Consider the following 26,148-nt stretch of genomic DNA (forward strand, 5'->3'; position numbering starts at 1 on the left):
GTTCTTTTTCATTTCTGAGTAATACTTCATTGTGAACATGTACCTTTTCTTCTTTATCCATTCATCTCTCGATGGCCATTTTGGTTGCTTCCGGTCTTGGCTATGGTCAGTGGTGCTGCAGTGCATGTTTAGTGCATGTAGCTTTTCCGGTTCTGGTTTTCTCTTGATATATGCCCGGGAGTGGGACAGCTATATCCTATAGTAGCTGTGTCTTTATCTTTTCAAGTCACCTCCATACTGTTCTCTATAGAGGCTGTTACCACCTTAGATCCCACCAGAAGCACAGGAGGGTTCCCTTTTCTCTAAGCCCTGTCCAGCATTTATGGTTTGTAAACTTTTTGATGATGGCTGTTCTGACTGGTGCAGGTGATACCTCGTTGTAGTTTTGAGTTACATGTCTCTAATATATCGTGATGGTGAGCATCATTTCATGCGCTTTTTAAAAAAACATTTTGAGTAGTATTTACCTGTTGATATCGTCTTCATGAAAGTCTGCGATTTTTAGGATTTTTTTTTTTAAGGATACTTATCCCCAGAAATTTTTTGAGGGCTGGTATCTTTTATAGCCCAACAGTGCTTGTGAATATCAAGTCCCCATAAGCAATAGTTTTAAAGTTGCTGTTGCGGGAAAGGGCCACAAGGCAGCAGCATTTCCTCCAAGACCAACTCTGGTTATCCAGGCAACCAGAGCCATTGTGGAAGTCGGGTTCCTGGATTGTACATGAGTGTGGAATATGCCAGAACAAACACCCAAAAGCTCGTATCTCATCACTTCTTGTTTTTTTTTTTTTTTCTAATTTAAGGTTTATTTTTTCTTTGAGTAACAGCAGTATGCAATGTTCTGTGTTTCGTAGGTGTACAGATTTTTTTCATTTATACGTACAAATATATCTATTCATTTTTGTATTCTTTCCCTTGTAAGTTATTCCAGAGTGTTGAGCAGACCTACCTCGGTATACTTAGGTCCCGGCTGATTATCGAATTTATACGTAATAGTTTGTATTTGTTAATCCCAGCCTCCTAATTTATCCCTTTCCCACATCTTTCCCCTTTGGTAAGCATAAGTTTTTGTTTTCTAAGGATAGAAGCTGAAAATGTGCAGAAATTAAATAATGGTAAGAAACATCAATACCCAACTTTCAACACTGTATAGCTCATCCGGACAGAATATTAATCAGGAAACACTCAACATGAACACACACTTGATATCAATATCGCCATACTATGCTCTATACCGGCTTTTACCGTTTCCATCCCACCAGCATGGGAAGGTTCCCTTTTTCCATGCCTTCTCCACCATTTATATTTTGTAGAAGGTTCCCTTTTTCCATGCCTTCTCCACCATTTATATTTTGTAGACCTTTTGATGATGGCCATTCAGACTGGGGCAAAGTGACACCTCATTCTAGTTTTGATATGCATGTCTCTAGTAATTCAAAATATTGAGCATCTTTTCATGTGCTTTCTTTTTCTTTTAAACAGTCTGAGTAGTATTTACTAGTTGACGATGTCTTCTGGATAGTCTGCCCTGTTTTTAATTATTTTCGATTACTTAACCCTGGACATTTTTGGATGGCAGGTATCATTGAGAGCCCCGCAGTCCTGGTGAATATATGAAGTGCTCATAAGCAGTCGTCTTCAGGTTGCTATTGCGGGAAATGGCCACAAGGCGGCAGGATTACCTCCTGCCCATCTGTGGTTACCCAGGCAATCAGAGCCTGAGGGCATGTCCTGTTTGGTGGTTGTCACTTAGAGCGGAATGTGCCAGGACCAACACCCAACAGCTTGTGTCTCCTTATCTTTTTTTAAATTCAATTAATTTTTATTTTTCATTGGAGTAACAGTGATATACAACGTCGCGTGTGCTGTAAGCGTCCAGAAGTTTTCAGTTATACATGGACATACATCTATTCATCTTTGGAATCTTTCCCCACACAGGTTTTTACAGGTTGGCGATAGAACTTCTTGGTACACATAGGTCCTTGCTGATTATCTTTTTTTTTTTTTTTTTTTTGCGGTACGCGGGCTTCTCACTGCCGTGGCCTCTCCCGTTGCGGAGCACAGGCTCCGGACGCGCAGGCTCAGCGGCCATGGCTCACGGGCCCAGCCGCTCCGCGGCATGTGGGATCTTCCCGGACCGGGGCACGAACCCGCGTCCCCTGCATCGGCAGGTGGACTCCCAACCACTGCGCCACCAGGGAAGCCCATACTTTGAAATTTTAAAATTGAAGTCTAGATAATTTACAATATTGTGTTAGTTTCAAGCATACAGCATAATGATTCGGTATTTTTTTATTATTATTCAGATCATACCCCATTACAGGTTATTACCATATAATGAGTATAATTCCCTGTGCTATACAGTAAATACTTGTTGTTATCTATTTAATATTTAGTAGTTTGTATCTGTTAATTCCATACCCTGATTTGTCCTTCCCCTTTCCCTTTTTCTACCCTTCAATAACCATACCTGCTGGAAATCATATTCTTAGAAGTATCCAGTTTTGATCCTTAATTAAACTGTGGTTAAGAGGTATTTGCTTGTTAATGGTAATTGACAGTTGAAGTTTATTTGAGCCCTGTAATGGCCTTTTTTTTTTTTTTTTTGCGGTACGCGGGCCTCTCACTGTTGTGGCCTCTCGTGTTGCGGAGCACAGGCTCCGGACGCGCAGGCTCAGCGGCCATGGCTCATGGGCCCAGCCGCTCTGCGGCATGTGGGATCTTCCTGGACCGGGGCACGAACCCGTGTCCCCTGCATCGGCAGGCGGACTCTCAACCACTGCGCCACCAGGGAAGCCCCCCTGTAATGGTCTTAAAGCACCACAGGCATCCTCCTTTTATTACCTTTGAGCATCTGAAGGTTGATCCAGAGAATCAGCATTAAAATCAGTGCCAAAAAAAAGAATCTCCAGCTGGATCTTAGCTGTATTGTCTTGAATGAGTGAAAAGGAAAAACGACGTTTACTGCATGCAATGCTACCCATTCCTTCTTGGGGAAAGCTCTTTACCAAGGGGCGTAAGAGAGGGGATGCTTGACCATGGAAGTGCATTATCGAGTTTTCTTAGATGCTTCCTCCAAGCCATCTGAGAGGAGGGCTTTTATCACAACTGACTTCCTTCTCTAAAAGGAGTCGCTTTGAGACAGTCTGTCTCTTTCTTCCCCCTCATCCCTCCTCTTCCTTCTCCTTTTTTCTGTCTCCCCCTCCCTCTCTCTCATTCTTCTCTCCCTCTTTATTCCTTCCTTTCTTTTTCTTATCCTATAGAAAATTTGGAAAATATAGAAAACCATAAAGTTAGAAATTATCAAAATCATCTAGAATCCCGTTTCATGGAAAGAATGCTTAATGTTTGGAGTGAAATCGATCATAAGCGAATGTGTGTATGCACAGTCATGCACGCACGTGCGCACATAGGCAATATGTAATTAATCAAAATGGGAAGCTTTAACTTTTAGTGTCTTAAGAACAGTTAAGCAGATTATTCTTAACTAATAATCCTCTTGTAAGATACAGCCATGGGAAGTGCTCATGTCATTTACAAAAGGGGCTGATGCACTTTCTGAAAGTATATTTCCATAGAGCGACACAGCCTCACTTCCATCTTGAGCATTGTTCTGGGGGTGGGTGGGTAGGTTGTCAGAATCCCCTGTCAAAGGGTGGTTTGGCGTCCGTTCTGCTCTTCCTCCCCCTCTGCCTCTGCTGGGCCGCAGGGGCCGCAGGTAGCTATGGGTAAGGCTCCAGTGAGGCCATTGGGAAACTTGGGTTTGGGGCTGAAGATGTTTAAAACGTGTTCAAGTGAAAAAATCGGCTTGGAGACGTCACTTGAAAGCATTGAAAATGTCTTTAGGCACAAGGGCAGGCTCTGAGCACCATGGTACCCCAAATGAGGCTCTGCGAGGACTGAGAACGGTCCACAGTAAACAGCACCTCCTGCATGAAGTGCTCTAGCTGCACAGTCTCCCTCTTCCCTCAGCCGGGCACTCAGGCTGCCCAGAAGCTGAGCTGTGGACCGGCCGTGCTCCTGGGTGGTCCTTGCTGTCTACAGAGAGAGAGGGGACGGAGCCAGGTGTGTACATGCAGCATCACAGGTCAAAACGCAGCAGTTCTTACAGTGACCTTGCTCCGGGCTCACTACAGCTCTGCCTAGCTGGAAATAAGAGCAGGAGAGAAACTCCCGTGCCAGGACCCGAAGAGCGAAGTCACTTCCGAGCTGTTATTATTTTCTGTCAGTAGATGGCACTGTTTTGAATAAGTAGGCTTTGGTTGAGTTACCTTGACAAAGTGGAATAGAGTAAGTAAGCTTTCTGTGAATAAAGAGGATTTCGTTGTCATAAATTCCAAAGCTTTGTTATCAAACATAGAAATTGTATAGTAGCAAAAGAACTTTAACTAGGTCTTATAACAACACTGTCCTACAGAGAGATAGTGTGAGCCTACCTGGGTCAAGAAGGGGGAGTAGGAGGGCGGGAGATGCGCCCTGGAGACTGACAGGCTCCTGTGCAACCATGGCTGTAACAAAGACACACATGGAATCAGACAGGAAGGGAAGAGAAGCCATCAGGTCGGGACCTGTGCCCGTGGGAGGGGACTCAGAGGAAAAGGGAGATGACATGCGGTTGGGTGGGGGGAAGTGGAGATCTGTCCTGAGGAGTGAGTGGTTTGAGCCACACGTTGGGACCCCTAGCCGTGGGGTCCAACACAAGGAAGACGAGCCCCTTACTCAGTGAAGTAGGTCAGACAGAGAAAGACAAATACTCTATGCTATCCTTTATATGTGGAATCTAAAAAATAAAACGAATGTATATAACAAAACAGAAACAGACTCCTAGATACAGAGAATAAACTAGTGACTACCAGTGGAGATAGGGCTGGGGGAAGGGGTGAGACGGGGTAGGGGATAAGAGATGCAAATTACTGTGTATAAAATAGATAACCAACAAGGATTATTTTATTACATGGAAATATAGCCATTATTTTGTAACAACTTTAACTGGAGTATAATCTATAAAAATATTGAATCACTGTGTTATACACCTGAAACTAAAATAATATTGTAAATTGACTATGCTTCAATAAAAGAATAATTAGAGACAAAAAGAAATATAATGCAAGCCACATATGTACTTTAAAATTTTCTAGAAGCCATATTGGAAAAAGCAAAATGAAAAGTGAAATTAATTTTAATAAAATATTTTATTTAACCCAATATAAATATAAAAATGTAGGACTTCCCTGGTGGCGCAGTGGTTGAGAGTCCGCCTGCCGATGCAGGGGACATGGGTTCGTGCCCTGGTCCGGGAAGATCCCACGTGCTGCGGAGCAGCTGGGCCCGTAAGCCATGGCCACTGAGCCTGCGCATCCAGAGCCTGTGCTCCACAACGGGAGAGGCCACAACAGTGAGAGGCCCGCGTACGGCAAAAAAAAAAAAAAAAAAAAAAATGTAGTAAAATTCCAACATGTAATAAAAATATTTAGTGAAATGTTTTGCACTCACATGGGCAGTATTTCACTTCCTCAGTAACTTGTAATTAATGGCTGTTTTTTTCCCTTCTTTTCTTCCAGCAAGAGAGGGGTGATTGTCCAGAACAACTGGCCTGAATAGACGTTTCTTCACTTTGATTAGTGTAAACTGTAGTGTTGGATTTGGTCCTTGTGAAAATAGAGTCTTTGTCTACGGGGTGGCGGGGGAAGAATATATATATATACACACACCCGCACATATATATATAAAACTTATTTACTAAAAGATATATGTATATATAAGTGTATATGTATATATCTATACTGATAGCACTTTTCTTCCTGCCTGGAAGACTACAATGCCAGCATCCAGGATAACTACTAGCAAGTACTCTGTCATCCCCTAACCAAATAACTGTTGAATCCCTACTATGCACCAGGCACCGTTCTAACAGATGAGTCCTCCCTGTATTTCTAAGAAGACTGGCATTAGTGAAATGTGTGTATAAACACAGTGTGACTTGCACATTTTTCCATCTGCTCTTTTCCAATTGGTTCATCTGAGAACATTTACGGAGTCCCTCACCTCCTCCAGGAAGTCTGCCAGGTGCTGAGGGTGCACACAGACCAGTGGGGGAGCAGACCTAGGATGGCATAAATGTTATGATTAAAAACATGAGCGTGTAGAAGAGGTTATTAGAGTTAGAAGAGTGCAGGAGATGAGCCCACATCCAGACGAGGGTGCTTGTGCAGAGGAGAGGAAGTGGGCTGTTTCTTGAAGGGTTTGCTGTCTGAGCTGAGACATACCAGGATGAGTGGCAAGGAGGAGTTGGAAGACAGCATCCTCCCAGTGGAGCGAGGGCAGGAGAGAGCAGCGTGAGCGTTTGCTCGGAGGCCTCGGAGAGGGGGGGGTTTGGTGGGAGAGCTACAGTGGGGGGGTTTCCTGGGCTGGGGGGGTGGAGGGCAGGGGATACAAGAGACGAATAACGCTCAGATCATCGAAGTGTCTCGCTCAGCCTCCTTTTGTTACGGATGAGGAAACCGAAGCCTAGAGGGTAAGCAGGTGCCAATCACCTCTCTCATCTTGGGCCCTCCAGTGGCAGCTAAATACTCCAGACACAGGTCTAAGGGTGCTGAAATGAACATAGTCATTGGTGCAGCACTTATTTTAGTGAGCGTGTAATCCCAGCGGCTCTAAGTCTGTCTTTAGTGAGTTTAGATGTTGAGATGGTCTAGGTCATGTGTGAGCAAATACAAAGCAAGGCGGGGATGGAGCGTTCCTAAGTCCGGGGGTGGGGGGGCGCTTAGGGCGGGCACGAGGCCGTTGGCCGCACGTCATGAACAGAGCGGGTGGAGGAGTGAATGTTCCTGGGCCTGTTGGTTCAGACCCAGCGCCCAGGTACGTGAACGTGGATGCAGAAATGATGCACAGGCGTTCACACGGCCTGCACCGTTGAAAAGGGCAAAGCTGCTTTCATTGAGGCCCTAACCCCTTGCTGCCAAGGCCCCGCCCATGGAAGGAAGCCGAGAGGGACTGTCCAATGGGGGGAGAGCCCCGTGAAGCTCCCCACCACCCGCGCAGAGACAGCTGTCCCATTGGCTTTGCTGCTGCGCAGCGTGGGCCCCGCCCGCTGTAAGCAAAGAGGGCAGAGGGGCACGTGTATTTATTGGCCTTGGATATCTAGAAGGAATTTTTAAAAATATTTCAGTATTTATATTTAGTGTTACACTTAAGGGGTCTTTGCTGACCACCTCTCACATTTTCCTTTCGAAGCTCTTCTTTAAAGATCTAAAAATAATTGTATTATTTCTAATAAAATGACGATTCTATTTGGGGGTAGAAAGCCAGAATTTTCTATACATTTTTTTCTTTCTATCTGACTTTTAACAAAGCTGGTGCCCTCTTGAGACGTAAAATGGCCTTCTTGGTGTCTCTTAAATTCCCTGCTTTCCCTTCTCATTCTCTTTAATTCCAGAGCAGAAGGAAAGCGATTAAGAGAGACATATTCCTGCTGCCCTTTCCAATAAAAAAAAAAAAGTCGTTTTCCTAAACCCCCGAAAGCCAGAAACCCGGTATGATTTTTCTTGCTGGTTGGGTTGCATATTTAATCTCCCGGGTTGTTGAATTATTGATGCAGTATTTCTTTTTTCTTAATTTTGTAATACTTCCTGTAAACTCAACTTCACTCTGGGCTTTGATGCTGATTTCACGTTTTATTTTAACCCAGGACGACTATTAATAACGTAACGTCCAAAGCTACATGTTATCAATCTCCTTTGGTGATTTTCAAGGCAACACTGGTTGAAATGAAATTCTCTCCATATTCCTGGATGTTTATTATGGAAGATGCAGCTGCGCTGTTTGTCTGAAGCATAAGCATGACCATATATCAATGTGGTTACCCAGCGAGCACATATGTTAAGGTACAGGTTTACTGGAGGCTGTTCTCTGTAATTGGGTTTAGTAAGTTTGTTTGAATAAAGGTGGCCAAAGGGATTAGTGAGGGTGCTGAGTGGGGGGATTTCAGTACAATTGTGCAGGGCCGAGAAATACACCCTCTGCAGTCGAAAAGAAATCGGGCTAAGAGAATTATGTACGTGAGCATCTCGAGGTGTGTATGGCTGACAGAAATCGTTGAACATCTGCATCTTTTCCAACGGCTGGAGTGGATGATGGATAGTGGGTGTGGGGAATTGGGAGTTTTTTTTTGCTGTGGTAGATTACAGGAAAAATATTTTTTCTTTTATTTTGGAAAGGGAATTAAAGTTTCTAAATTTGAGGTAGCTTAGCCTGATGGTTCTACAAGTAATGAGCCTAAATTATTAAAATTTCCTATGCTGAATTTAGAGATGCCCAAGAGCCACTAATAATTCCTTCCTTCTCTTCAGCATTTCCTCAAGTGGCCTCTATGTACTTGTGAAAATGAGAACCACAAGTGTCTGTGATGGTATTTTAAGTGTAGATGTGACACTGGAAGATTCTATTGCCAGAAAGCTAAGCCTACAGAGCTGGGGAGGCTTGTCTTCTGTGGGAAAGCCTGCTGGGCACACTCACGAGCGGTTCAGCCCGATTGGGACTGAGAACACGGCAAAAATAATTCTCATTGTTCTGCCCCTGAAGTGCCGCGAAGCACAGGCTCAGAGCAGGCGGGAAGCACCTTCTGCTCAGTGCTCCTGCTCGTTGGCAATAATGCACATGTGTTTGCATATGTGTCGGCCAGTAGAGGCCTCCTGTGTCGTGGGGTCATCAGCATTTTGTCGAGGTGCTTGCACGGGTGGGGAGGCATCATTAGGGAGCGTCCCAGGGGCAGCACGCGTGCCTCTGCTCCCATCGCGTTCCTGGACCATTCGCTGTACAGTGCTAGGTGCAGAGCGAGCACTGAATGCAGCACAGCATTTAATGCACAAGCAAGTCCACGACACTGAGCATTCTGTGCCGTGGTCTGATTGAAGCTGGAAGCAGCTCACACTCGCTCCCCATTGCACTGCAAGCGTTTCCTCCACGCTGGGTCTCATAGTCTTCCATGACATAGACGATCTCTTACACCTTCCGCGTGTCTTATTTTGCTGATAAACTCTTTCCGAACCTTAGCCATGCTTCCTGAGCTCCCCGAAGCTGGAGGGAACCCAAGCTGCCTCTCGCTGCCTGCCTCTGTCTGTGACCTTTGCTCCATCCTCCCCCAGACCCCCACCACACGTCTTTCCTCTGAAGGATTACAGCAGAGTGTGTCTTAGGGCCCCTCCTCCTCTGCCTGCATTTCTTCTCTTCCTTTTTAGAATGATGAAGCCCCAGCCTTTGGCCCTAGGAACTCCACCATGAGCTGTATGCTTCTGCAGTTTAAAGACTCAGAAGCGTTGCACCTTGGTCTCAGAAGCGTTGCACCTTGAGATGTTAGAACTGGAAGATGCCTTTGAGATGCTCCTGCTGCATCTCTTTGGTGTTCAGATGACTGAAGTCACCCAGGAGGCAAAGAACAGGGATGGGACGAAAGGCTCTTGTGACTCCCAGGCCCTGTGCCTCTCTGCTCAGCTGCGCGGCCTCAGGACTCAGCTGCGCGGCCTCGGGGCTCTTACCAGAATCTGTCAGGCGGGTGCAGGGGTAGCGCTGGGGCTGTCTCTTGGACCTGCATCCCAAGCACAGTCTTAATTGCCCTGTGGGGGAAGGACTCGGGCTGAAAAGAGAAAGAGAAAAGGAAGACATGGAGGTGGGAGGAGTGGGAGAAAGAGACAGGAAGGTTCTGTGAAAATGGAGGGAAGGCTGATCTCACGAAGCGTAACGTCCTCAGGGTTCATCCATGTTGCTGCGTATAACAGGGCTTCCTTCTTTTTTAAGGCCGAGTAATATTACATTTTATGAATATATCACATTTTCCTTATCTATTCATCTGTTGATGGACATTTACATTGTTTCCACATCTTGCCTGTTGTGAACAGCGCACAGTGAACGTGGGAATGCTAGTACCTCTTTGAAATCCTGATTTCAAGTATTGTGTATAAATACCTAGACGTGGGATTCCTGGGTCATATGGTAGTTCTCTTTTTGTTTTTTTTGAGAAACCCATACTGTTTTCCATAGCAGCTGCACCAGTTTGCACTCCTACTAAGCTTGTAAAAAAGCATTCCAGTTTCTGATTCTACTTTCTTAAGTATCTAAAATAGTCAACCTCATAGAAGCAAAGAATAGAATGATGATTCCCAGGGGCGAGGGTAAGGGGGAAATGGGGAATTGTTAATCACTGTATGTAAAATTTAGTTATGCCAGATAAACACATTCTAGAGATCTGATACAGAACACTGTGCTGTAGACGACAATGACGTACTGTACATGTAAGTGTCTGTTACGAGTGTAGATCTCATGTTAAGTAAGCTTTCTCTTACCAAAAAAAAAAAAAAGAAAAAGAAAAAGAAAGAAGTCTAAAAGGACAACTGCACACATTCTCACATCCAAGTTGCTAGTGTTTTCTGTCATGCGTGGTGCGATGATGTGCACGTGATGGTGAAATGGTCCCCAGGCTCCTGGCTCTGACTCCATTGTTATTGACCTTGAACTGCCGAGGAATTCTTGGGCATGATTCCATATGATCTGTATCTAAATGCAGATATTTTCTTTCCTCTTTTTTTTTAATTAAAAAAATACATTTAGTAGGGAGGTTATGGCTTCCACTAAGCTGGGATTTAGTATTTTGAAATGTGTGAAAGAGGTTTTTAAACTAGATAAGAAGATCTGTGCTTTTTCCTCTTTACATTTTGAGTCAGCTATATATTTGAGTTTCCACTGCACAGTCGTGTAAACGTGCTTCTGAGTTTTCCAGGCATCAACAGATAAAAAAGAAATAACGGAAAGTAAGTGCCTAGAAGTAAGAGTGCTTTTGGAACCTAGTTCTCCTGCAGAAGATGCTGCTGCTTAACATAACCTGCCTCAAACTTTATATTCTAATATATTTTTCTTTGAAAACAACAGAGGGCTTTATTCACTCTAAGAAAACAATGCACAAGAAAGAAAATGAAACTATAGTACACTACATAGTTCTGCTGTATGTAATGTTTACAGGATCATGATGTGGTAAACACTGTATGTGAGGAAGAGGTGAGTTGAATCTTCCCTAGTAGGATTTTTTTTTAACATCTTTATTGGAGTAGAATTGCTTTATAATGGTGTGTTAGTTTCTGCTGTATCACAAAGTGAATCAGCTATACGTATACATATATCCCCAGATTATTCTAATATTTTTAATCAAATAAACATCTAATCAAAAGCATTTTTTCAGTTCTCCATATCTGCTTTTTCTAATCTAGGTATCCAGCATGTATTTAAGTCTGTCTTATTCATTAAGATCTTCCTTAAGATTTTGATTGTTTTTACGATACTGTCTCGTGCATTTTGACACTGTGGTAATGCACTATATGCTTTTACGATGAGGTCTGTTTATTACAGTCTCCTCCCAGTCACAGGTCTTACGTACAAGATGGTTTACCGTGTTTCTGAGCAGATGCTGCCATCAAGGAGAAAGAACTGTGCTTCAGTAGTTAGGGCTACGCTGTACACTTCAAAGTACCTTAATTGCATTTGAAAATCTGACTCTCAGAGCTCAGGAAAAACACACATTAGTCCCAATGTAAATTTAAAATTTTACTGAATCAAAGATGTTGAAATTCTTTTTTTTAAATTAATTAATTAATTTTTATTTTTGGCTGCCTTGGGTCTTTGTTGCTGTGCGCAGGCTTTCTCTAGTTGTGGCGAGCAGGGGCTACTCTTTGTTGCGGTGCGCAGGCTTCTCATTGCAGTGGCTTCTCTTAGTCGCGGAGCACAGGCCGTAGAGCGCGTGGGCTTCAGTAGCTGTGACACGTGGGCTCAGTAGTTGTGGCTCACGGGCTTAGTTGCTCTGCAGCATGTGGAATCTTCCCGGACCAGGGCTCGAACCCGTGCCCCCTGTATTGACAGGCAGATTCTTAACCACTGTGCCACCAGAGAAGCCCTGAAATTCTTATTTACCAAGAGCATTCTAGATATCCATCTGTATGGTATGAGTATTGTGAGGGTCCCTGATGACTAGTGTTGTGTTTTAGGGTCTGTTCTATGATTCTCTCTTATCTAAGGTCAAGAAATGCCTTTATTAAACGTTTTTTGAAGGTTTAATTTTTTCCCACTATTATTGAGATATAACTGACTTAAAACGTCCAAGGTTATGGTATACAGGGTGATGATTCGATATACAAATATATTGTGAAGTGATGACCACAGTAAGATTAGTTAACACACCCACCACCTCACATGGCTTCCATCTTCTTGGTTCCGTCTGTATATGTGTGGTGAGACCTTTTAAGATATACTCTCTCAGCAACTTTCAAGTATCATTGGTGATACTGTCCAATGTTGATGACTGTAGTCACCAAGCTATACATTAAATCCCAAAACGTATTCATCTTATAACTGGAAATTTGTACCCTTTGACCACCACCTTCACTCATTTCCTGCAGTGCCTCACCCTGCTGCCCCTGGAAACCACCAATCTATTCACTGTTTCTGCGAGTTTAAAAAAATTTTTTCTGTACATAAATGAGATCGTACAGTGTTTGTCTTTCTTTGTCTGACTTATTTTACTAAGCCTAATGCCCTCAAGGTTCATCTATCTTGCTGAAAATTGAAGGATTTCCTTCTTTTTAAATGTCTGAATAATATTCCAAAATATATATAATATATATAGCCAAAGGAAATGAAATCACACTCTCAGAGATATCTCCACCTCCATGTTCATTGCAGTATAATTCACCTTTGGATATATACCTCAAGTGAGATTTTGGGATCATATGGTAGTTGTATTTTTAATTTCTTGAGGAACCTCCATGCTTTCTTCCGTAGTAGCTGCACCAGTTTACATTCCCACTAACACCAAACAAATATTCCTATTTCACAAGACCGTCACCAGCACTTGGTGTCTGTTGCCTTTTTGATAATAGCCATTCTAACAAGTGTGAGGTGAGATCTCACTGTGGTTTTGATTTGCATTTCCTAATGATTAGTGATGTTGAGCACGTTTTCATGTACCTAGTGGCCATTTGTATTTTTTGTTTTGAAAAATGACTCCTTACATCCTTTGCCTGTTTTCTAATTGGATTATTAGTATTGTTATTTGCTGTTGAGTTCCATGAGTTCCTTGTATATTTTGGATATTACTCTCTTATCTGTTATATTGCAAATATTGTCTCCCATTCTGTAGAATGTCTTTTCATTTTGTGGATTGTTTCTTTCCCTGGGCAGAAGCTTTTATGTTTGATATGGTCTCACTTGTTGATTACTGCTTTTGTTGATTGTGCTTCTGATATTGTATCCAAAACTTCACTGCCAAGGTCCCTGTCGAGGAGCTTATCCCCTATGTCTTCTGCCGGCTGGGATCTCCACTCTCGCATGCACTACTGCAAGCGAGAACGCGGTCCGCTAAGATCTGAGCACTGGTGGCTGTAAGCCCTGCCTCCCTTCTCTCTGTCTGACCCCCAGTGGTCAGGCTCTGTAAGGTGAGGCCTGAGCGGACCTCCCGGGAAGCTTCCTGAAACAGTGGGGAAACGGGATGTCCGCCTTGGGTTCTCTCTTCTCCACTGGAGAAGTCGTGGGTGTGTGGGGGGGATGTGCTTTCTCAGTGTGGCCCTGTGCCGGCCTGGGGGATGGGCTCTGAGGTCAAAAGGAAGCCGCTCCTCTTCCCCTGCTAAGTGTCCTTCCGGATCTCTGCTGTCCAGGGGTGCTTCAGCCTCCCCCTTGGGTTCTGGGATGTTCCTAATGGTGCCGTGCCCATGGGTAGTTTCTAGTTGGCCTTCTTGGGAGGGAGGCTAGAGCTGAGAATGACCTACATCGCTATCTTGATGAGGTCAGCCCCGGTACTTTTTATTAAAAACTTAGGACTGCAGATCTAAGCACGAGAAGAAAATTAAGTTCTGTCATATACGGTCATTCAAAAGCATGCCAGGAATATTGTCCTATTTCTTAGAACCCTTTCAGCTGATAAATGAAGATATTTTTTCTTATCACCTCTCCCCCCAGGGTAAGGGTAGTCTGAAGTCTTTTCCAATTCTTTACAGGCAGAGGCAATCAGAATTTGAGAAGAGTTGGACCTCAAGAATATGTATGTATGCAGTATCACTATGGAAAAGGGAGTTTGGGGTTGAGAGCGTGGCTTCATCCAGTACTGTTGCAATGCACTAGCTTGAGTTATGATGTATGACGAATAAAACAAACTGTAGTGGGGAATCAAAAATCTAGTGGTAAATGGTATTGCATTTTGTTTTGCTTCAGGTTTTGTTATTTTAGCTCAAACTGCTTATATTTCTTTCTGAAACTACTATTACTCAACCACCACACAAGGGGAAGGTTGCTTCTCTGCCCATGAATCTGTCATTGTGCTAATTACTTGGATGCTGTATATTGAATTTATAGTGCAAGTTTTCAATATAAATTCTGCAGTACTCAGACAAATAAAATGAATAATTCATACCTCAAAAACAAAAAACAATATTCTTCGGTAATTATGGTTTCTGAATATTCAAGTCTTTGATAGAGATTTGACCCACGAAGAACTGGTCAAATCTATGCATACATAAGCGTATCTTTAAATTAAAATTTGATATGCTTTATAATACCAGAGTTGTCGCTCCATAATTGGATTATAACAAATTTAATTTACGTGTTGTCAAAACTAGTGGATTCTAGAATTTTAGTTGTAATTACTCTTGGAAGATCCAAGAATCGCCAAATATAGCACAAAGAATTTGCAAGTGCTAATTAGAAAAATTCTAAAAACTTTAAATCCATATTAATTTTGAGTAAAATATGATTTTTTTCCTAACATCATGTAAATTCCACAGTTTTTCTGATTTCTTTTTATTGTCCAAGACATCAGTTTTTATTCCTTTTGAAAATCCTCTATTCATTATGTAAATAATTATTGAAAAACTTTCTTTTGCTGTACGTGTGTGCACCCTCCCTCCCCCCCTCACGTACACAGATCAGTTTATTTCTCAGCCACTGGAGGATAATTTACATAACTATGGCTCTGATCCCTAGATATTTCAGGGTATCTTTCCTAAGAAAAGGATATTATCTTATTTAAAAATAGTACAGTTATCAACTTCAGTAAATTTTACATTGCTATCCTTTATCTAACCCCTGGTTCTCAGCTCTACCTGCCCAGCTCTGGGAGATCACCAGCTCCACCAGGTGCTCCTGGAAACCCACTCAGGGCTGTGAACCAGGATGACAATATAACCTACCTTGCTTGTTTCTCATATATCAGGAACCACTGCCCTTTGCTGCTTGAGGAGTGTGTCTTGAAAACCTTTTTCTTGCTCACATATGTTTCCTGCCGTGTAATAGTTATTTCAGGGGAATGTAAATTCATCCATCTTGCTTGGAAGCAGAAATATCTTCCCCTTAATTTTGAAAACTTCTCTGTAAATTAGGGAAATTAGTCTCTTATCTGTAACATACATTGCTAATATTTTCTCTCAGTTTGTCATGTCTTTTGATTATGACGTGCTTTACTGTGCAGTTTTTTCACCACTAGGTAGTAAAACTTATCAATTTTTCTTTACGTAATCTGGAATTTCAGTCATCATTAGAAAGCCTTTCCTAAAAGTTCCTACTAGTGCCCTAGTATATTTCCAGTCTTTATGAATGTTTGATGTGCATTTGAAAAGAAACATTGTGCTTTCTTACCAGCGTAAGGTGATTGCTGTATATCTAAAAGATCGATCTTATTGATCGTATTGTTTAAATCTTTTATATCCTACATTAATTTTTGTCTACTTGTTTTGTCTCATGTTCAGAGTGATATGTTAAAATCTCCTATTGTTACTGTGTTTCTGTTCCTTTTTGCATCACCTGTAATTTTTGTTTTGTGCATGTGGTTGCTGTGTTATTTAGTGCATACCTATTCATCACTACCAGATCTTTATGTGGAAGGTGCCTTTAAATACTACAAAATGTCCTTCTTTGACTCATTTGCCTTGAATTCTACTTTGTTTTGTATCAGGATTGCAGCCGCTGGCTTCCTATTGCTTCTTTACCCAAGATGTTTTTATTCAAGTCTTTACTTTTAGCGTTCTTGAATCACTGCATTGTAAGTGTGCTTTGTATGTAGTAGAGAGTTGTATTTTGTTTTATGGGCCAATTTGAAAATCTTTTTCTTTTTATGGGCACATTAGTCCTAGTCACGATTATTGATATGACTACTATACTGGTCCCAATTTTGTCTTATTATTTTATGCTGTAATTAATTTGCTTACTACTTTATTTATTTATTCATTTATATTCTCTTTAACTGTGGTGGGCGGGCTCTAGAGCGTGCGGGCTCAGTAGTTGTGGAGTGCAGGCTTAGTTGCCCCACGACATGCGGGATCTTAGTTCCCTGACCAGGGATTGAACCCGTGTCCCCTGCATTGGAAGGTGGATTCTTAACCACTGGATCACCAGGGAAGTTCCTCTATTATTTTATATTTACTGTGTCTATTTCTCTATTTGTTGTGGTTGCTTTAAATTTTTTCTTTTGATATTTGAGCAGGTATAAATATTTATTTTAGTGGTTACCTTTGGATTAGTGCTTCTTAGAGCGCCCTTAATGCCGCCCTCGCAACCCGGCTTTCTAACTTAACTCTTCACCATCTGTCAGCCTCAGTGGTACCCGCTCACTCCCACTGACCACAGTCACTGATCTTGTCCTAGTTTCTCCCTTTTCTCTTCTGTCCCGCCTTGTTTTCAGTTGCACTTTCCTCCTTCACTAGAACAAAATTTCCTGTTATACTTGAATTCATGACCCTGCCCTTTTATTGTTCTTAGCTCTTCAATTAAAAATATGAAATGTTCATTATGAGTCCTTTTGCAGAGTCCCAAGGAGCCATCCTTCGGCTGGATAAAAAGCCATCTTCTGGTAGATTTGTCTGAAAGTACGTATTCCCTGAATTGTGGCAGATGCAGAACTGCTTTTCTATAACTTTACTACCTTCAGGGAAGTTTGGCTGCATATATATCCTTGGTTTTCATTCCTCAAGTTTCTTGAAAATTATACTCCCCTGTTGCCTTTCTTTGTATATTATTTTGAGAAATCTCAGTCTGATTCCTCTGCCTTTATAAATCCTTTCTTTCTTTTTTCTCTTTCTTCTGTCCTCCCTCCCTTTCCCCATCTTTCTTACTGTATCTTTCTTTCTTTTTTTTGTCTGGAGACAAAATGTTTTTGTCTTTATCTTTAAAGTTTAATACCTTTACTAGAATATATGTTGGGTTACTTCTCTTTTATTTCTGGGATTTTTTTGATTTATAGTTTTAAATATTCTGTTCAATTGTTTTGGTTTTTCTCCTCAAGGACAACTATTATATATACATTCAGCCTTGTTCCATTGTCTTCCATTACTGTCCACTTTCTTCCTGGTACTTTAATTTCCTTTTTAGCTCATATTTCTCTTTTTTTAAAAACTTTCTTAATGCCTCTATTAAGTTTTTATTTGAGTATGTCTTCATTGGTACCTTGCAATTTAATCTTAATTTTATATGCTTTTGTTTTATCTTTTATTCATTTCCTGAATCTAATCAACTCCCATTTCATTTCTTCCTGCTTTTCTGTATGTTTCTGTTCTTTGCTTTTGTATTTCTGATTGAAGACATTTTACCACAGGCCCAGATTCTTGACTGAGGCTATTTAATATAGTCTGAAGTTGTTTACTACAGTTTTCTTCAATCTTGTGTTGAGTTTTTTGGTCAAGTCTTTTCATCAGCAGAAAAGGTTTTTTTAAATGTATGTATGTATTTATTTCCCAGACATTGCAGTCATTTTACACCAGGGTGATCTGCTGTTCTTTATTCTACTCGTTTCATGAACAGGATTCCTAGTCCGACAGTGCCCCTCTGTGCCATCTGCTTTGTGGATGGAGGTGTTGGTGGTGGGTAAGGAAGGGAAGAGTTGGCATGTCTTTCATTTCTGAAACATTCTCAATTTCTCCCTTTCATTTCCTCCTTTCTCACTGGGTCTTCTCCAAGGTGTATCCCCTCCGTGTGCATCTAATTCTTTCTAAAAGCAGTAGTTCCTCTAAGCTGCCCCTCTGGTCCCTTTCTCCATATAAGGCTATAAACTATGAAGTTCTGGTCTGGGTTCCTTATTTGGGCATTTATTCTTGCAATTTCTCTTCTGAAGGTGATCTTCTGCTGTTTTATACGAAGTCTTTTAAGCTTCTCTTCTCCACGCTTCACACCTAGAGGACTGCTACGGTAAGAACACCCAGTTTCCTTTCCTTTGTTTTTTTCTAATTACAGGTAATTTGATGATTGCATTTTCTCAGTTTTGTAGAAATGCTGAATTTGTCCTCCTTGTAGATGTCATGTGTTTTGGGGGAAGTAAGTGAGAGGGAGATGAAAATAAGGCTTTCCATTATCCTGAAATGCCAGGTCTGAAATTCCCCGCGTCTGTCGTCCGATGCTTCCCCATGTCTCTTCTCCCTTCCCTGATTATCTTAGGCGTCTCCTGAATTTCAGTCATTGCGTTTGTGGCAAGTCTATTTATACACTTGCTTTTGCTAATACAACAGTTAAATCTCTGCTGGCCGTGTAATTTCAGCTTCTTTCTTCACTCTAAGATTTTGTTTTTCTTTTCATCTTATTCTTTTGTTTGATCATCTAGATTTGGAATTCTTCAAGTTTTATTGAGTTTGTATTCTTAAGTTCTTGTATAGCTTAAAGCGTTTGTAGGTTTTATAACCCTCCCCTGGGTAATGTTTTCTTCCAGAATGAGTTCTTCTTAGCGCCTCACTTTTCTTTTGTTCTTTTTCTCCCTTCCTTCCTTCCTCCGTTATCTTTCTTTTAGTTGTTTACCTGCTTGCCAGGCTTTGTATTATCATCTTGTTCATTTTATAATTGGCCGCTCTCTCTAGACCTTTACCTTTCAATGATATCGTTTAGGCAGATACCTCCTGGGGTGGTTTGTCTTTCTGAGTTTGCTAGGTGTTGTCCATTGATACTTAGAACCATCTCAAATCTTCTAAACTCTAACTTGTGTCCCAATGGCTAGAAACCTGAAAACGATATTTTCCACGTTCCTTTGACATTTCTGGCCTACATTTCGCCAGTAAGAGTCACCTGAATGCTATTTGGAAGCTGGGAAAGAAAGGGAGACCATTACTGCCCTTTGGCGGCTGCAGGTGGACCCACAGGCGGCTGGGGCATGAGGTTTGTGGTGACCTTCCACTGGGTTCCTGTGAATCAGCTTCCCTGACATGGCAAGTAGCAAAAGTAGTGGTTTCCATGTTCCTGACTGAACGCTGACAGATACGCTCAGCCGCATTTTGAGGACTCATGTAGTTTTCTCCCCACTTTCACGAAGCCTATGGTGTGAGAATGTGTACGGTGATGTCGGGTAACATTAAATGTACTATCTTTGCTGTGACTGGGCTCCCTCTTGAGAGAAGCCACCAGCTCTTCTAAGCTTGAGCTCAGTCCCTTTAGTGTGCACAGCTTCTGTGAACATCAGTTGTGCTAGTTTTTATTTCAGAGATAACTGTGTGGTAACTCCCAGGATTACTGTGTATGATGACAGTGTAAAAATGCCCAAGAGGACAGATTCATAACTTGCTATGAATAAAAAGAGGGTCCTGTGTGGGTCTTCTCTGTGTCATCATTTATTTATTTATTTTTAAATATTTATTTATTTATTTATTTAGGCTGCACCGGGTCTTAGTTGAGGCACACGGGGTTGTGGACTTCTTAGTTGTGTCATGCATGTGGGATCCAGTTTCCTGACCAGGGATTGAACCTGGGCCCCCTGCATTGGGAGTGCAGTCTTACCCACTGGACCACTGGGGAAGTCCCTGTGTTATTCGATTCTGAACATTTGACTGAGAATTGGATCAAATTTGGGAAATCCTCAGCCCTTCTGGCTGCCTCTCCCCTTGATTCCTGGGAAAATAAGGCAGGTTCAAAGTCAATAGGAACACCAAGCTTACCTGGGATTTCTAAGTCAATTTCTGGGCTAACTTAAATCACAAAATAGAATGAATGTGGCTCATGTGGCCCCCAGATGTTGCCATGATGAAAGGAGAGCTGGTCAGCGGCATTGCAGTGAGTAGGGGTTCCCTCTAGCTGGCAACGTAACTCAAGAAGAAGCAGTAGGGATTCATCTCATACAGCATGCACTTCGCCTTAGAGAGGGGCCCAGCACAGTCCACATGGCATTCCAGCCTCACACGGCACGGTGTTGCCCTGGGTCTTTCGTGCCCTCGTTGGTGTGGGACACGGGGACCAGCCGTGGATGACAGTGTGGGAGCCACCTCATGTCTCCCACCGTTTTCACATTGTTGTAAAACAGAGCTGTGACAACTCACAGCTCCCCAAATTCAGGTGCCTCCCTGCAGAAAACAAAATGTACACAGCGAACAAGACGGACACGACGCCCCATACTTTCCTTAACTCCATTTTCAAGTATTACCATGAGAAGATCAGCTCTGGCCTGATGTTAACCTTTCCCCGGAATTAGATTGGTTATTCCAGGAAGACTAGCCCAGGTTTCAATGTTAAGGTTGTCAGGACCCGACAAAGTTAGGCTGGAATACAGGACGCATGCTGCCCTCTGTGCCTTCTAGTTATGGTCCTGTGGCCGTGGAGAGTCTAGGACGCTCCCGGGAAGAGCCGAGGCAGCACCATTTGGGGACAAGTTTTCCTTGAGTTCCATAGTTGTAAGCATGGGCTGCTGCCCGCAATCAGGTGAGTCTAGGTTTGCTCACACGCCAGTGACAGTAGTTTGAACTGGCTTTGTTTCCAAAGTAGATGAAGTCCATTTACAATAGACAGAGTTAGGATTTTGCTTGTTTCGTCTCTGGCCCCTCCTCGAAAAGAGCGAGATGACAAAACCCTCTGCTTGACTTCTCCATACCCCGTGCATCTGGTGGGCAAATCAGAAGCAACGCTCTTGAGCCCCCGCTCTGCGGGTCTCTGCTCCACGCCTGACCAGGCTCCTTACCCAGCCTCCGCCAGTGTTGATGAGCCCAGGGTGGAAAGGCGCTTCTCTCTGGTCCCGACGGAATCTCGGCGCGGGCGTCTCACTTTTAATCACTGCAAATAGCTATTTTGGCACATATTCAGAGCGGGCTCAGCTAGGGGCAGAGGAAATACTTTGCATTAACTGGATGGTGTTAAGTTTCCAGCCATGCACTGTTGCTTCAGGACAGAAAGGCTGTTGCCCAGAAAGACAGCTTGACTCACTCAGAGCCTGCGAGCAGGTGGCTCCTGAGATGCTAAGTGGGCGAGTTCCCTGGTTCTCTGCACTGGACTCTGTGCTTGGGGGCTTTTCCTCCAGGCAATGGAAGTGTGATGATTACAGAGGCTGGAAAAAGGCAAAACCCATAACGGTATGATTTGGTGACTCCTTTCAGATGCTTCTGTGCTGGGTCCCCAGAGGTTTCCCCACAGTCCATTCAGGAGTTTATCTTGTTGGTGAACATTGAAAAGACAGAATATATGCAGGTCGGGTTTGCAGCTTCCTACGTACCCCGATTTGAGGGGCTTTCCTCCTCCCAGGGCCCAACACTGACTGAAATGGACACATCTGGGCTCGACAGGGACCTGGGCTCAGGCTGGTTCTGATTGGTTTGAAGGCATAGAGCACAAAAGGCATCCTTAAGTAACCCCAAAGACGGGTGCTCTGCCTAGAATCGCTGTAAGTTAATGGTTGGAAAGGCAGACCTTGGGGGTTTGGACCCGCTAGTTGTGTACATTTTGGCAAGTGGATCAGCACTCCTGAGACTCAATTTCATCAGTTAGCATAATGGGGGAGATACTATCAATCTGATAGGGTTACTTTGAGGACCTAATGTGGATCGTGTGTGCGTGTGTGTGTGTGTGCGTGTGCGTGCACGTGCGTGTGCCCGCAAAGCACGGTGCCTGGCTTTAGTTATTCGATAAATAACAGCTAATATTATTTATCAGGTTGGGACACTTTGTACAATATTCCAGCTTCCTCCAGGGCTCCTTCAGTTTCACAATAAATTTTTATCTTTCTTCTGACAAAACCCCTGATGAAAGCTGTCTTAGTCGGCTTGGACTGGATAACAAAATACCGTAGTCTGGATGGCTCAAACTACAGCAATTTATCTTCTCACTCTTCTGGAGGCGGAAAAGTCCAGGGTGGAGGTTCCAACAGGGCTCGTCTTCTGGCGAGGATGCTCTTCCTGGCTGTTGCTGTGTTCTGTCACGGTGAAGAGAGATTTCTCTCTTCCTCTTTTTATCGGGCCACAGTGCCAGTGGATCAGAGCTTCACCCTTATGACCTAATTTAACCTGAATTAACTCTTGAAGATCCTGTCTCCAAGGAAGAGTCATACTGGGAGTTAGGGTTTCAACATGTGCATTTTGAGGAGACAATTCAGCCCGTAGCAAAAGCCAAGCTCTCCTGGGAAAGGATATCCTTGATGAGGCAGTGGGTTGTCCCCAGTCCGCAGAGACCCTGGGTCCTGGCTTCTGGAGTGTCCCTTCCTAGTTACTATTTGAGTCGTTGTCTTCTGATCAGGGAGAGAAAATCAAGTGTTAGGACCTTGAGCTCTGCATATAAAATCACGTTTATATGCATAACAGTAGAACTTGAATTAGTTTCTGTAATCAGATTCTCTCTCTGGGGCATGGGGAAATGGAATAGAGAAGAAACCTGGGTGCTGGGGCCTCTCCAGTACTTCCTGAAGGCAGAGGGATAGAAAACCAGGGTGAGGGCTTCTGAAACCCTGTTCCCTAATGCGTGATGTTGCCCCTGGTCAGTCGAATGGAACTTTGTGCACGGTCCCCATAGGAAAGTGGCACTCAGTCAGCGTTTGTGGGATGCATGAACGAACATCCTTACAGATCTGCTTAGTGGAAATACAAATACCCGCTTCTACCGTCACTAAATCACAGGAAGTCTGGCTTGAAACGGTGCTCCTGGCTGACTTGTATGTAAAAAGAAGAGGTGGCCCACGTATATAGTGTCTTATTGTGAAATCTTTGCTTGATTTTATTGTAATAGCTGTAAATAAGATGAAAAGTCTGAATTAAAACGAACATGACTGTAAATTGGCAATAATGATATAATAAAGTACCATTTTCTCCTTCAAATATTTATTTCCAATAGTGTTGGAGATGTTACAGAAAAACCTGAATGAACTTTTTGGCCGACCCAATAAAATCAAATGTATCCTGTACAAGATCCTTTAATCATGAGATAGTTTTGCCCTCAATCTACTAAAAGTGATCTTACTTATGTGAGACCCAGTGCCTGTCCATGGCTAATGAGCTCATGGACTTTACTTCATAAAGAAAAGCCGTATTTAATGTGTCTGTATCGTTTTGAATGATGCCCTGATACTAGATGCAACCGGCAGCCAGTGTGCCTAAATTGCTTGCAGGTTCCAGACCACTGAAGCGAAGCCCTTTCAACAAGATGATCTGTCGTCCCATCAGTTTTTGTTTTGGCAGTTACAGACAGTGATGGTGTCGAGTCTAGCATCGAAATGTTCTGTTTTGATCCCAAAATGAATCCTCATAGTTGTTATCCATGAGAAATGAGATGTATAAAAAGGCAGCACTTCAATCAAAATTTCCGAAGTGTGCAGCATAGCTAGGACCCGCTGAGAGTGGGTGCTCTATGTTGTCAAGACGTTTGCGTTAAGTAGTAGCTTGGGACCTAGGTGATGAGTCAAAGATGGAAAAGTTTTTCTTTTTTTTGTGGGGGCAGGGGATGGAATGATAAATGCCTCACAATGTTTTTCTTTTAGAATATTAGGTTGTATTTCATACTGTGGACACTATTCCAGCGGATTGCAGCTCCTTGAGAAAAATTCGTCATTCTGACTAAATGTGCGGAGCTTGTCATATTTAGCAAGAGGTAAATATTTTTAAATCTCTAAATGGATTTGTTGGCAGCCAAAGGCTCTTTTAATCTAACTTAGCCCATACACTGGCTCAGTTAAGGTCAATTTATCACAAAAGTGTTCTGCTCCAGGACCCAGACCAAGAGCTTTGGGGACACTGAAGAAGAAAAGCAAAATAACGCTAAAACTCGTGAGACGCCGCCGTGCTCCCGATCAGCAGCAGCATTCCCCGAATTCCAGGCTGGGACAGAGAGCTTCCCAGCAAGGGGGCGTGGCCTCCGGCGGGATGCACCAAAGAGCATTCTGTCCTAGCCGCCACCAAGGGTCCGTTTACGTCCTGGAGGGACGGCTCTTACTCAGCTCTGCAGGTGTGTGCGGAGGACTCACGGCGCACCCAGCAGTTTCTCGTTGTTCGTCTGCATGTGGCAGCCAGAAGCAGTGCTTGCACGATGCGAACCTGGACAATTCACCAGACCTTTAGAAAGCCGCCGTCATATTTGTGGGCCACGGCACACTCCTGTTTTTCTCTGAAAAAAAAAAATTGGGTCTGTCTTGCATTGGGTCACCAGAAGGTGGCTCAGTGGACAACAGAATCATTTTCATTAGCTTGATTTTAAACTGATTCAACTTTTGTTGTAAGTCTTCACCAAAAATAAAAGCCATACATACTACCCACTATTACATTTGCTATAAAAATGTTGCTGTGGACTTCCACACCAGAAACTTCTTCCAGAATTTTGGTTTTCCTGGGAAATCTGTGTTTCTCACTTTCTGTGAAGGAGAAACGTATAACTGACTGCTTCCATTCAGGCTCAGGCTAACAGGAAGCACAGCAGGAAAGTGAGAAGTCATTGAATTCCTCAAATTCTTCTCTTCTTTGAGCCTGACTTTCTAGCAATTTTTATATTTTAATACAGTTTAATATGGGCTTCCCTGGTGGCGCAGTGGTTGAGAGTCCGCCTGCCGAGGCGAGAGACACGGGTTCGTGCCCCGGTCCGGGAAGATCCCACATGCCGCGGAGTGGCTGAGCCTGTGAGCCATGGCTGCTGGGCCTGCGCGTCCGGAGCCTGTGCTCCGCAGCGGGAGAGGCCAAAACGGTGAGAGGCCCGCGTACCGCAAAAAAAAAAAAAAAAAAAAAAAAAATGTTGGAAACAGCCTAAATTGATTTTGGGCAGGGAGGAGTCTTGGTTATAGGTCAATATAAAAAATGCAGGTAAAAGGATGAGGTCATCCTATATTTTATTGACCTGGACAAGCTTCCAAGATATACTTTTGTGTTAAAAACGCAAGTTACGTGTTCCAGTTCTGTGAAAAAATGCCATTGGTATTTTGATAGGGATCGCTTTGAATCTGAAGATTGCCTTGGGTAGTGTGGACATTTTAACAATATTAATTCTTCCAGTCTGTGAACGCAGTATATCTTTCCATCTGTTTGTGTCATCTTCAATTTCTTTCATCAGTGTCTTACAGTTTTTGGAGTACAGGTCTTTTACCTCATTAGTTAGATCCATTCCTAGGTATTTTATTTTATTTTTTTGGATGCAATTGTAAATGGCATTGTTTTCTTAATTTCTCTTTCTGATAGTTTGTTGTTAGCGTATAGAAACTCAACAGATTTCTGTATACTAATTTCACATCCTGCAACTTTACTGAATTCATTGATATTGATACGTGTTACACATTAAAGTTGTTGAGAGAGGAAACCCTAAGAGTTCTCATCGCGTGGAAAAATGTTTTTCTGTTTCTTTAATTTTATATCGAATATATGAGATGATGGATGTTCACTACACTTATTGTGATCATTATTACGTGATATATGCAAGTCAGGTCATCATGCCGTACACCTTAAACTTACACGGTGCTGTATGCCAATGATGTCTCAGTAAAACCGCAAGAAAAAATAAATAAGTTTAAAAAGCAGGTTACAAAACCACGTGCCTAACAAAAAGCTGCGTGCCGTATCTGAATCCTATAAATGCGTGTACCTGCACAGCAGAGGTCCTGGAAGAGTCCCGAGCCCCTGCTTGTCCTTGATGGACTGGAAGAGGGGTCACTTCCTCCGGGCAGTGGCAGCCTCACGCTAGGGCACCCGTTTCAGCACGTGGGCACAAGCTGGCTTTTGATTTCGCTCCCCCCAGCCCCCAAGCGTCTGAGGAGGCCTGGAGAGGTGCTAACCTGATCACGAAGGTGACCCCCGGGGAGGTTCCTGGAATTTGAGGGAGGTCATTTAAGGAGTACTTTTGCTTTAATTCTACTACTTCTATATTTTTATGAACTGTTTCTGTAGTTTAGATAAAGTGAAATAAAACTATTGTGATTTTCCCAAGGGC

The 26,148-nt window shown here is 42.9% G+C and overlaps 1 long non-coding RNA gene across 2 annotated transcripts in view; it reads left to right on the top strand.

Moving 5' to 3' along the window:
- The window catches only part of LOC132598254 (uncharacterized), a 47,009-nt gene extending 21,466 nt beyond the window's left edge, over window positions 1-25,543 (top strand). The window contains exons 4-6 of one of the 2 annotated variants that reach the window (XR_009566274.1): window positions 18,131-18,204; window positions 23,723-23,832; window positions 23,950-25,543. This is a non-coding gene — a long non-coding RNA (uncharacterized lncRNA). The remainder of the gene's footprint in view (window positions 1-18,130; window positions 18,205-23,722; window positions 23,833-23,949) is intronic. The other variant, XR_009566275.1, reaches the window with a different exon arrangement.
- Window positions 25,544-26,148: the final 605 nt, after the last annotated feature.

Source organism: Globicephala melas, chromosome 12 (assembly GCF_963455315.2).
Source record: "Globicephala melas chromosome 12, mGloMel1.2, whole genome shotgun sequence".
Taxonomy (NCBI): Eukaryota; Metazoa; Chordata; class Mammalia; order Artiodactyla; family Delphinidae; genus Globicephala; species Globicephala melas.